General features: G+C 43.9%; 1 protein-coding gene across 2 annotated transcripts in view; it reads left to right on the top strand.

Annotated features, from left to right (window-relative positions):
- The window catches only part of LOC144792232 (receptor-type tyrosine-protein phosphatase eta-like), a 79,489-nt gene that overhangs the window by 23,396 nt on the left and 43,253 nt on the right, over window positions 1-12,840 (top strand). The gene's annotated exons all lie outside the window — the stretch shown is intronic.

Genomic DNA, 12,840 nt, shown 5'->3' with positions numbered 1-12,840 from the left:
TAAATAATAATGTTGTTCAATATTTAAGTTACGTTTTATGATAAAGTGCTGATGGGGGATGTTACTGGCCACCTATAAGAATATACTGTAAAAAAAGGAACTGTGTCAGCCTAATATTGGTCTCCTGGGTGCATAACGAGATACAATTGGACAGGTCTGCTGCCAAGTTTAGAGACCTGGCACTTGCCAAGCAAAATATAGCCATTAAAAGGGGATCTTTCTACTCACCTTAACTAGGTAATTGGTGTTGTATAAATTATGCCTATTATAGTACTGACCCATCTTCCTGCCTGGCTAACACCGCAAAAGACACACAATTGATGGACGGAATGCAGAACAAAGGAAAACATTCACCCCCAGTCAAGAGATCTGGGTAAAATCCATTTCTTTTGCTCAACATGCCACCCCAGTTTAGACCTGGCCATATGCAAATCAGTCTTGACCCTGTGCCTCATGAAAACAGTCCAGCCCGAACTGTCAAACCAGGTCCTCCCTGGACCAGAAACAAGCATCCTAGGACCGGTTTTGGGGGTTCACCCCTCTTCAGCCAGGATAGCTTGATTCCAGTGGCACAGTGAGCCCAGGACTCACGTCTGGGCATACCTGCCGCACTTAGGGTGAGAAAGCAAAAGACATACAATTGATGGACAGAATGCTTAACAAATCAAAACATTCACCCCCAGTCAAGAGATCTGGGTTAAATCCATCATTCTTTTGCTCACCATGCCACCCCAGTTTAGACCTGACAGTATGCAAATCAGTCTTGACCCTGTGCCTCATGGGGACAGTCCAGCCCGAACTGCTAAGCTGGGTCCTCCCTGGACTAGAAACAACCATCCTAGGACTGGTTTATGGCTAACACCGAAGCCAGGCCTACATTGTTACCCAATTAGGAACCATAACTGCAGGTTCTGTGCCCTAAATCTGATGAATAGCCCCCCAGATGATTAACTCCCCAACTCTAATGGGTATGTAAATGTATATATAGTGACTGACAGCCAAGTATGTGTGAGTGATTGACCTTTAGCGCTGATTGAAAAAAAGAAATGCATTTCTGTCTCTAGTGGCATGCTGTCAATTTTATTTTGCTTGTAGTTGTTGTGTATCAACTAAGTTTGGGCAAATTTTGCAGATCTGCGGTCCGTGAGTTCACAACAAAATTTGCGAGTTCGCGGATTTTTCCGCAAACTCGCTAATTTTTTTGCGATTTGCACTGGAGTACTTTCTACTGGCTAATCCAGTAATTGCTAACTCGTTGGGTAAATTTATAGTGCGTTTCTACTCTACAGCTGCGTAAAGTGCCAGAAGAGTTGTCTCCAGTGACCATGTGTGTGTTACTTTGTCATCGCGTTGAAGGGCGCCTGGGTCCCTTGAGTGAGCTGTCCATCCTAGTGGGTAAAGGGCGGGAAGAGGGTGCACACTGCTAGTGTGTGGGGCCGGGCCAAACGGGCGAGCTTCTATGCGAGTTCACATTCCTCCTGTGTGTATAAAAGGCCAGAGACCGATCAGAGCAGCTGACGAGGAGTAATAGGCTCCTGGTCACAGGAACTGAATAGGGATTGCGCTAATGAAAGTGAAGGATGCACTTTGCATCCTTCACTTTCACGAGTGCAATCCCTGTGCGGTTCCTGTGACCAGAAGCTTCTTTCTCCTCGTCTGCTGCTCTGATCGGTCTCCGACCTTCTATACACACAAGAGGCATGTGAACTCGCATAGAAGCCCCCCGTTTGGCCCGCCCACACACGGTATGGGGAGAAAGCACACCTGCTCAGCCTCGACAAAGCTCACGATTGTTTTTGGGCTGGGAATTTGCGAATTTTCGGCAATTTCGCGAGATTCACGGATCGTGAAAATGCCGAAAATCCGCAAATTTTGCGAGCAGAACGGATTTTTGGCCCATGCTTAGTATCAACTCTATAGAGATGCATTAATCGGCTGGTGATGTATTATGTGGAGGTAGGGGGGATTAAGTTGGGATTAATTCTTGGTGGATCACTTGCAGTGTTCTCTCAAAATGTTAATAAAAGTGAATTTTTATAGTGAGAGTTTCAGAAACTAAAAAATATATTTATTAGTGTTAAGCAACTCTGAGTAAAAATTATCTCATCTTGAAAACTGCATGGCACACTATATATTTTAATAAAAACTAACAACACTAAGGATTTTTTTTTAACTGTCTCGAATTTCATTTATCTAAAAGCTCAACTCCCCCACGTAAGAAAAGCAGGTCCTTCTGTTCACATCTGAGCATGTTCTTTGAAGAGAAACGACAAAAATCTAGGATAACCTCACCCTAATGCATGATAAAACTCCCACAATCAGCGTATTTCCCCCTTGTCCAAAGCAAATGATAAATTACCACAATTTATCCCTCCAACGACTAATGAACTGGGGAAATTCTTTCTCCAAAATTAAATCCGGTTCACCACTGTACCCCTTCTAGCTCCGAGTTATGAGGTCGATAAGAACCAATCTTGTTCCAATCTACAAGAAACTATTTTCCACTTCCCTGAAATCAGGCATATACCCCTGAGTTAAAAAAGGCTAATGTCATAGCTCTCCTAAAAAAATTAACGCTGACCCAAAAACATTCTCAAACTTCAGACTCATTCCACTTCCCTGAAATCGGGCATATACCCCTGAGTGAAAAAAGGCTAATGTCATACCTCTCGTAAAAAAATTAACGCTGATCCAAAAACATTTTCAAACTTCAGACTCATTCCCCTACCCCAGGATATCTAAAATAATTGAAAAATCAGTAAACACTCCGTCCTTTCTAGAAACCTCTAAGCTCCTTTATCCTTCTCAATCAGGTATGGAGCACTCCATAGTACGAAATCAGCACTCATAAAAATCACGGACTACATTAAATTCTTGCTTGATGCAGGACACAATGCCCAAACAGTCTCACTGATAAAATGCCTGCCAACATTGGGGTACAAGGAAAGGCACTAGTTGGGTTAATGTCATTTATTGAACACAGGGAACAAACTGTGTGGCTCAAACCATTCTTCTTAGAACCCAAAATGATCAAGTGTGGAGTGCCCCAGGGTTCAGCTTTAACCCCTACTCTTTCAACCATATATATGACCCTACTAGCCTATCTTATTGAATCCTTTGGCATTCGGGCAGTCTCCTACACAGATGACACACAATTACTACTGACATACAATGATAACAATGATGAGGCTAAAACTAGATTCCCTATCTCTATTACAGCAGTGATGGTTTGGCTCAGTTCCAGCTTCCTACAGTGCAACCCTAACAAAACTAAGATTTTGCTTTATGCAATAGATCTTCTCTCTGGCTGGTTGGGGTCTTGGCCAACCTGCCGTCCAGAACCTCCCCTGCCTATTGGAATTGCCAGAAATCTAGGAGTGCTAGTGGACACCCATCTGTACCTCGAACCTCAGTTCGCAGAAGTGGTAAAAAATGCATGTTGAATACTGAGGATGTTGAGGAAGTTTCTTAAACGTCTTCCTTGGGATGCTCAGAAGATGGTTTTACAGGCACTGATCTAGTCTAGGCTGACTATGCGAATGTCTTGTACATTGGAACCCAAACTACCCGACCCATTGACTACAACAAGTTCAGAACTTGGCCATTCATTCACTCTTTACTCTCTCTAAACATATCTCTCTCACTCAATACCATAAACAGTTGCACTGGCTACCTGTAAAGGAAAGTGTCATCTTTAAAGCTTTAATAATAGCCCATTCAGCATTCCATACAACTGGTCCCTCCTACCTTCAAAATAGACTCCCCCTGCTACTGCCCTCAAAGGTCCTCACACTCACAATCTGCACGCCTGTTGTCCATCCCCTTCACACAAAAAGAAAAGGTGGAGTGGCTTAGCCCGCTCGTTGCTTGCCACTAAATACAGGAACAATCTTACTCTCCCAATCAGCTGCATTTCGGACAAAAAACTGTCCTGCAAACTAATAAAAACCCACCTATTCAAGGACTAGATTGTCATTACTGCTGGTCACGTACCTCAGCGCCAAAACACTCTCGTAGTAGCTGTGCACTTTATGAATTCTCTCATTTATTTATTGTATTTTTGTGTATGGATATAGTAGCCTTCAACTTTCTCATGGTCCTACTGCTTCAAAATCATAAATCAAAAGTGAAAAACAATATACAAAAGGGAGTGCTTAGTAAGTCCAATGTTTTACTGAAAGTTCACTTTATCACACATCAATCCAGATTATTCAAACATATGAATTCTTCTTATAGATCCAATATAATGCGGGAGCCATGATATGATATTTCAAGATAGATTTTCTTTATTCTTCACAACATCAAACTGCAGCCCAGCCAACATGTTTCATCCCAACAAGGGATGCAATCAGGGTTTAGAAATGTCTTAGTATTTCATTATGGGCAAGTGTAAATCACACAGAAGAAGAGGTGGCCAAGGCACTTCAGTGGTGGTCAGGACGAAACTCCTGATCTGCTCTTCGCACCACCACAGTGTAGGACGCTCCCTCCACCATAGCCACAGTAGGGGGAGAAAGTATGCCAAGGTATGGAGGAGTGTCCAGACCACTGCGTCATCAAGGTACTCTCTCCAGTCTAGCTCTTCAAGCTGGTCTGCTAAAGGATCAGAAGGACCCTCCCAGTTCTCATCAACACCCTCTGGGTGATAGGGAATATCAGGTATGAATGGGGGACCAAACATACCCTCCGGCATCGGGTTCGGCGTCGGCTAATGTCGGTTCGACTCCTGGTCCATCTCTGGGATGAGGATAGGGACAGCATCGGCTGGCGTCAGGAGCGTTTTCACTGGGATCTGTGCTGAGGAAGGTCGATTAAGATCGGCCAGCACCGATCCGGATCCAGGCTGGGATCCATGGCGGCCCTCCGGCGCTGGGGCCGGAGCCGCCGGTATTGAAGACCCAGGATGCCCGACCAGCTCCGCAGGGCCCGAAGGCACGCCAGCAGAGTCAGGATGCCCAAAGATGCTGTGGAGGTCTTTGTAAACTGTATGAAGTTGGGCAGGGGATGCCCTGTCTCCCGGAAAGGGGGGAAGGCGCAGAGTCGCACATGAATCAAGCACCGGAGACAGATCCTTAGTGTGAAAATGCTCCGGATCCCTCATTGTGTCAGCAGACCGACGGGAAGAAGGTGAAGAGCAATGGTGCTTCTTTACCTTCTACTTTTGCTTTGACTTACCCAGGACTTAGAAGACATGGAAAGGGATGAAGTGTGGGGGCTCTGCAACCGGTCTCAAGAGCTTCCCCTCAAACAAAACCAGGAGTGATGCAGAGCTAACCAGCGGGCCTCCCTCAAAGACTTAGGACTAATTGCTTGGCAGTCGGGGCATGACCTTGGGTCATTGTTGAGTTCCGGACACCAAATAGCCCACGAAGTGCGGGTCCATCACCAACATTAGCCTGTGACAGGCCATACAAGGCTTGAATTCGGTTCAATGATGGGACATCCCTCGTGCACCAGGAGTTGAAGGCTTGAAAAAGAGGTTGACAAAATTTTGAAAAAAGTTAATCAAAAAGTGACTAAGGGGTAGGTCTCGCCAGATCTGTGCTAGGCTGGCACGGAAAAAGAAAGGACTGATGTTGTCCCGGTGACCACGATGCCAATGACTAATGCGGAGTCGACCAATGCCACCTACCGACACGCAGGGGTACTGCTAAGAAAAATTCTACAGATCCAGTCCGACGCATGGGGGTAATTCTAAGGTAAGAAATCTATAACTAACTGTCTCTTTCAGATATGTATTATAACAAATCATGGGCCCAATTCACAAAGGCAATCTGAGATAAAAGTCTACCTTTATGACTTCTGGTATTCACAGAGGTCATTTACAAGTTGTATCTTTACGTCACCAGTCGGGCCAGAATCTCTGACTCAAGCTGTACTCTGCAGCTCACGCTATACTCTCTGGCCGGAATCTCCGCACCTGTGGCGGAATCACCAGCTCAAGCTGGACAAAGTGTAATCAATGGACTAGAATGCAATTTTTACAAAAAGGAACTTTAAGAACGTGAGATAAATGGTACAGGAGGTCTTGAAAATCAGCGTGGGCAGGGAAAAGGGTGTGGCCAGACACTGCATCACATTACAGAGAAGTTTGCTCCTTTGTGTCATGGTACATGCAGCTCACAGTTTGCGCTTCACTAAGTGTTTGAACCCAGGTTTAAATTATTGAAACTATGATTTACCCTTACAAGCTTGTGGTTTTATTTCCTGTGATGGGCTCACATAGACCCCAATATATTACCCTCTTTCCAACATGTCCCATCCATAGTAGTGGAATATTTTAAAGATTTAGAAGATGTACTCTTATCTAGGGTCTTCATAAATGTAAAATAGCCGATATACATGGCCTCTACTCTGAAACATCTGGAAGAGCAAATATGGCCCTTACGGGGAGTGTACTGAAAACTTTCCTATCTAGAATGGTGTGGGCCAGGAAATCATATTGACTCCAATCATCTTGACCTATGTCGGTGGGTATTTCGCAAGGCTACCTCTTTATGCCCCCATGTTATGCAGTATGAAAACACTTTGTAATACCATGTGGTCTTAGTAATGATCAGCTTTTACCTGGTGTAGAATTTTAATGATGTCATGCTTTAGAATATTGCCTTTTGAGACGTTTGGTGTAGAGACAAGGAAAGAGAAGCTGCCTGTACTCCCTGGTGCAGCTCCATACAATGTAACTTGATGAATAAAACAGGTTTTGAAGATCCTTAAATACTCACATTGTTGTCTAGGGGTGATGGTGTCTCGCCGGTTTGACTGAATATACCTACCAATCCAAACTTTTGCTGAGTATAATACAAAGAGGCAGCTAATGATTAATATGTTCAAAATCAATGTTATGATCCTAAGGCCTATTTTCCCCTGAAAGAGTTGTTCTTTGTTAGATATAAATTGCTAGAATGTGTAAACAACTTTGAATATGATGGAATTTAATATTTTAAGTTTACTTGACTAAGGATATAAAGTAGGCGTCCTTTATACTGCGACAAACAGCTGCTACCATTAAAAGATGATAGCAAGGACTCATAGTTGGCTTCTAAACGTGGTCCTTGTATAGGAAGAAGAAAGTGGCAAGAAAGTGGCAATAGATATGTGCATAGAAGAGCTGTGGGGGCACATGTCACAGAGCTACAGAACATTAAAAGAAGATTTTAACATCACACGTCACTAACATTTGACCCCCTCTAATTGCCCCTAGTATTTTGAGCTTGCTCTACTATCTTGGCTAATGTTACTGTTACTGTCCTTGGTGCTATATTGTACTGGGTTTGGCTGCCTAGGAAACCCAGCAAGTAACAACCTTAGGTCCATGATGCATAGGGTAATTTAGGATTGAGCTGCTGTAAATTGGTGGCTATCATGCATTTAGAACATCCACAGGTAATTATAGCATAGACAGCTGTGGGTTACTAATCCCATTCCTATTAATATATTCCCAATTAAGGCAACTAAGGAAGAATTTGGTGTTTCAAAATAAAGGTGAGCTATTCGAGATACGACTCCTTGATGCCAAATGCCTTTCGTATAATGGACGGCCTGGTTTAAAAGCATATTTATATATTGGATCCAACTCAAAGAACAACATACTCTGTACCTTAAATTAAGGCTTGACACTTGTTTCAGCAAGTAAGGATATGGGCAAATGGGATCCGCTAGAATCTAGTGACAGTACACCAAGTAATTAATCACTCATTGCTATGGTGCCCCATGAGAGCCTTTATTTTGCACTGTGCCAGATACTCAACTAAACATCAAACTAGTTCCAATATTTGGTGTGCATCTCAGATTAGTCTTAAAGACAAAACAGAGAAAGAAATTATTATTCTTCTAACAATAATGGCTCTAGCACAGTGATGTGTGTAAGCTTTACATAGTATAATATAATATGGTATGGGCTGCTGATAGGGCTTGTAGTCTCATGTTATACACCGGTGCCCAGAAGTACTTATGTTTCAGTCATTTAGCTAAAGGAATAGCAGCATCATTTGTTTTACTTTCCAATCATTACTTTTTAAATATGTTACTTTCTATTGTTTTTGTATCAATCTTAATTATCATATGACAACATTGTTTCTATTATTATAGAGTGAGCTAACAATATTAAAGTAGTGACATCTTTTGCATCTTCTGAGAGACATGTTCCAATATGTTTCAAATTTATGTGCGTGTTAGTTAGACTGTTTAGCTTTAGTTTAGTTGTGTCAGTAACACAAAGAAGACTGAGAGATGGTTGCCGTTGTCTGATGATTGTCAAAAATCTGTAAAACTACTCATTCATATATCTCTTGAATTTTATTAATTGGATGTTGAATAAGTCTACAATCCTGGCTATGCCTGTCTCCAGAACTGCTTAAATATGTGCTTATGAAATAATACATCCAGTTTGGAAATCAAAATGATTGTAAATGTATGGCGTCTTACACTTTTCCGCTACATGAAAAATTGGGAGGGCTGTGTACTTCATTTACATAATGAAGTGTGTTAGGGCCATATGTATCAAGCCAAATTGCATTCGCAAGCATTTGCGAATGCAATTTGGCCAAATGGTATGTATGAAACAATTTTGGTCCTAAATAAGGAATCGCTAAATTTGCCATTCCTTATTTTGCGATTGCATTTAAGGAATTGCAAATTTTGCGATTCCTTAAATGCAATGTATCAAGGAAAAAAAGATTCAAAAATGCCATTAAGGAATCGCAAATTACCACCAACTTCTAGTTGGTGGTAAGTTGCGAATTCTTTTAAAAAAGCATTTTTTTAAAAATCAAAAGGTGCCATGTGACACTCATACATGCCCTTAGGGCATGTATGTGCGCCATATGCCCACACATGTAATTTTCAGGGGTGCGATTCAGAAAAGGGGGTGGTGATGAACAGAGTGTCTGAATTAAGCAGACCACTCTTACCCAGTCCAAAGATCAGGGCTTGATCCATCACCGTTATTTAGCTCACTGCCCCATCCCAGCTCAGAACCTGGCTATATGCAAATTAGTCTGTCCCTGGCCCAGTGCATCATGGGAACAGGGCAGACCAAACTACCAAGCCAATTCTTCACCAGAAAGGATACAAGCTACCGGGGACCGGTTTCTGGCATTTCAGCCTCGTCGGCCCGGCTTGCTTGAATCCTGATGGAGCAGTGAGCAAGGGACTCATGTCTGAGTATACCCTGCCACACCTATAGTGGCCAAAAACGATTCAGAAAAGGGGGTGGTGATGAACAGAGTGTCTGAATTAAACAGACCACTCTTACCCAGTCCAAAGATCAGGGCTTGATCCATCACCGTTATTTAGCTCACTGCCCCATCCCAGCTCAGAACCTGGCTATATGCAAATTAGTCTGTCCCTGGCCCAGTGCATCATGGGAACAGGGCAGACCAAACTACCAAGCCAATTCTTCACCAGAAAGGATACAAGCTACCGGGGACCGGTTTCTGGCATTTCAGCCTCGTCGGCCCGGCTTGCTTGAATCCTGATGGAGCAGTGAGCAAGGGACTCATGTCTGAGTATACCCTGCCACACCTATAGTGGCCAAAAACGATTCAGAAAAGGGGGTTGTGATGAACAGAGTGTCTGAATTAAGCAGACCACTCTTACCCAGTCCAAAGATCAGGGCTTGATCCATCACCGTTATTTAGCTCACTGCCCCATCCCAGCTCAGAACCTGGCTATATGCAAATTAGTCTGTCCCTGGCCCAGTGCATCATGGGAACAGGGCAGACCAAACTACCAAGCCAATTCTTCACCAGAAAGGATACAAGCTACCGGGGACTGGTTTCTGGCATTTCAGCCTCGTCGGCCCGGCTTGCTTGAATCCTGATGGAGCAGTGAGCAAGGGACTCATGTCTGAGTATACCCTGCCACACCTATAGTGGCCAAAAACGATTCAGAAAAAGGGGTGGTGATGAACAGAGTGTCTGAATTAAGCAGACCACTCTTACCCAGTCCAAAGATCAGGGCTTGATCCATCACCGTTATTTAGCTCACTGCCCCATCCCAGCTCAGAACCTGGCTATATGCAAATTAGTCTGTCCCTGGCCCAGTGCATCATGGGAACAGGGCAGACCAAACTACCAAGCCAATTCTTCACCAGAAAGGATACAAGCTACCGGGGACCGGTTTCTGGCATTTCAGCCTCGTCGGCCCGGCTTGCTTGAATCCTGATGGAGCAGTGAGCAAGGGACTCATGTCTGAGTATACCCTGCCACACCTATAGTGGCCAAAAACGATTCAGAAAAGGGGGTGGTGATGAACAGAGTGTCTGAATTAAGCAGACCACTTTTACCCAGTCCAAAGATCAGGGCTTGATCCATCACCGTTATTTAGCTCACTGCCCCATCCCAGCTCAGAACCTGGCTATATGCAAATTAGTCTGTCCCTGGCCCAGTGCATCATGGGAACAGGGCAGACCAAACTACCAAGCCAATTCTTCACCAGAAAGGATACAAGCTACCGGGAAGCTTGTTTCCTTTCCAGTAAAGAATTGGCTTGGTAGTTTGGTCTGCCCTGTTCCCATGATGCACTGGGCCAGGGTCAGACTAATTTGCATGTAGCCAGGTTCTGAGCTGGGATGGTGCAGTGAGCTAAAAAACGGTGATGGATCAAGCCCTGATCATTTGACTGGGTAGGAGTGTTCTGCTTAATTCAGATACTCTGTCCATCACCACCCCCTTTATGAATCGTTTTGGCCACCACAAGTGTGGAAGGGTATGCTCAGATGTGAGTCCCTTGCTCACTGCACCATCAGGATTCAAGCAAGCCGGGCCGAAGACGGCTGTAATGCCAGAAACTTGTCCCCGGAAGCTTGTTTCCTTTCCAGTAAAGAATTGGCTTGGTAGTTTGGTCTGCCCTGTTCCCATGATGCACTGGGCCAGGGTCAGAATAATTTGCATGTAGCCAGGTTCTGAGCTGGGATGGTGCAGTGAGCTAAAAAACGGTGATGGATCAAGCCCTGATCTTTTGACTGGGTAGGAGTGTTCTGCTTAATTCAGATACTCTGTCCATCACCACCCCCTTTATGAATCGTTTTGGCCACCACAAGTGTGGAAGGGTATGCTCAGATGTGAGTCCCTTGCTCACTGCACCATCAGGATTCAAGCAAGCCGGGCCGAAGACGGCTGTAATGCCAGAAACCGGTCCCTGGAAGCTTGTTTCCTTTCCAGTAAAGAATTGGCTTGGTAGTTTGGTCTGCCCTGTTCCCATGATGCACTGGGCCAGGGTCAGACTAATTTGCATGTAGCCAGGTTCTGAGCTGGGATGGTGCAGTGAGCTAAAAAACGGTGATGGATCAAGCCCTGATCTTTTGACTGGGTAGGAGTGTTCTGCTTAATTCAGATACTCTGTCCATCACCACCCCCTTTATGAATCGTTTTGGCCACCACAAGTGTGGAAGGGTATGCTCAGATGTGAGTCCATTGCTCACTGCACCATCAGGATTCAAGCAAGCCGGGCCGAAGACGGCTGTAATGCCAGAAACCGGTCCCCGGAAGCTTGTTTCCTTTCCAGTAAAGAATTGGCTTGGTAGTTTGGTCTGCCCTGTTCCCATGATGCACTGGGCCAGGGTCAGACTAATTTGCATGTAGCCAGGTTCTGAGCTGGGATGGTGCAGTGAGCTAAAAAACGGTGATGGATCAAGCCCTGATCTTTTGACTGGGTAGGAGTGTTCTGCTTAATTCAGATACTCTGTCCATCACCACCCCCTTTATGAATCGTTTTGGCCAACACAAGTGTGGAAGGGTATGCTCAGATGTGAGTCCCTTGCTCACTGCACCATCAGGATTCAAGCAAGCCGGGCCGAAGACGGCTGTAATGCCAGAAACCGGTCCCCGGAAGCTTGTTTCCTTTCCAGTAAAGAATTGGCTTGGTAGTTTGGTCTGCCCTGTTCCCATGATGCACTGGGCCAGGGTCAGACTAATTTGCATGTAGCCAGGTTCTGAGCTGGGATGGTGCAGTGAGCTAAAAAACGGTGATGGATCAAGCCCTGATCTTTTGACTGGGTAGGAGTGTTCTGCTTAATTCAGATACTCTGTCCATCACCACCCCCTTTATGAATCATTTTCAGGGGTGCAGCAGGGTGTTCTTGAGACACCCCTGAACCCTTGAAAATATTCACAATTTGTGATTAGCAAATTGCGATTTGCAAATTTCCCTTTCATTCCTATGGGCCTCCTCATAGAAATGAATGGGAAATTATTCCTTAATTGCGATTAGCAATTTGCTAATCGCAATTAAGGAATTTTAAGGAATCGCTAAAAAGAAGCGATTTCCTACATACATACCATTTTGCGATTTCTAAATAGCGATTCCTTAAAAATCGCTATTTAGGAATCGCTAAACGGAATGTTGATACATATGGCTCCTAGTCTCAGATTCAGTAAAGCTACTTTTGTGATAAGTGACTATTTTAACCACTTTCCAGTCATTGACAAACTTCAAAAGATTGTCAGAAACCATGGGTATAAGGTTAAATGCTCACAAACTAGAATTGGAAAATAGAAATTCCTCCGTGAAAGCGAACCTCAGTGATGGTCTTGACATAGAATCATAGATGTGAATGATATTAATATAGGAGCTCTGGGTGCCATTATGACACAATAGAACTTGACTCCCTTCGTCTGGGAAAACATTTGTAATAGGCCTCCATTTTTTAATTTTGAGTCAATTAAACAGACCCTGCATTTTGAGGCAAAGATTTTGCAAAGCTTTGTACCATTTCAAAATGTTTTTTAAATCATTACCATGCTGAGAAGGGAGAAATAATTCCTAGTTTTTATTGTTTTTGGAATTTCTCTTGGGAAAACATTTTATATGAATAGTAACTCTTCTTTTTTTTATTTC

The sequence above is a fragment of the Lissotriton helveticus genome, chromosome 11 (genome assembly GCF_964261635.1).
Source record: "Lissotriton helveticus chromosome 11, aLisHel1.1, whole genome shotgun sequence".
In the NCBI taxonomy this organism is placed as follows: Eukaryota; Metazoa; Chordata; class Amphibia; order Caudata; family Salamandridae; genus Lissotriton; species Lissotriton helveticus.
This window is presented reverse-complemented; position numbering and strand designations above follow the sequence as displayed.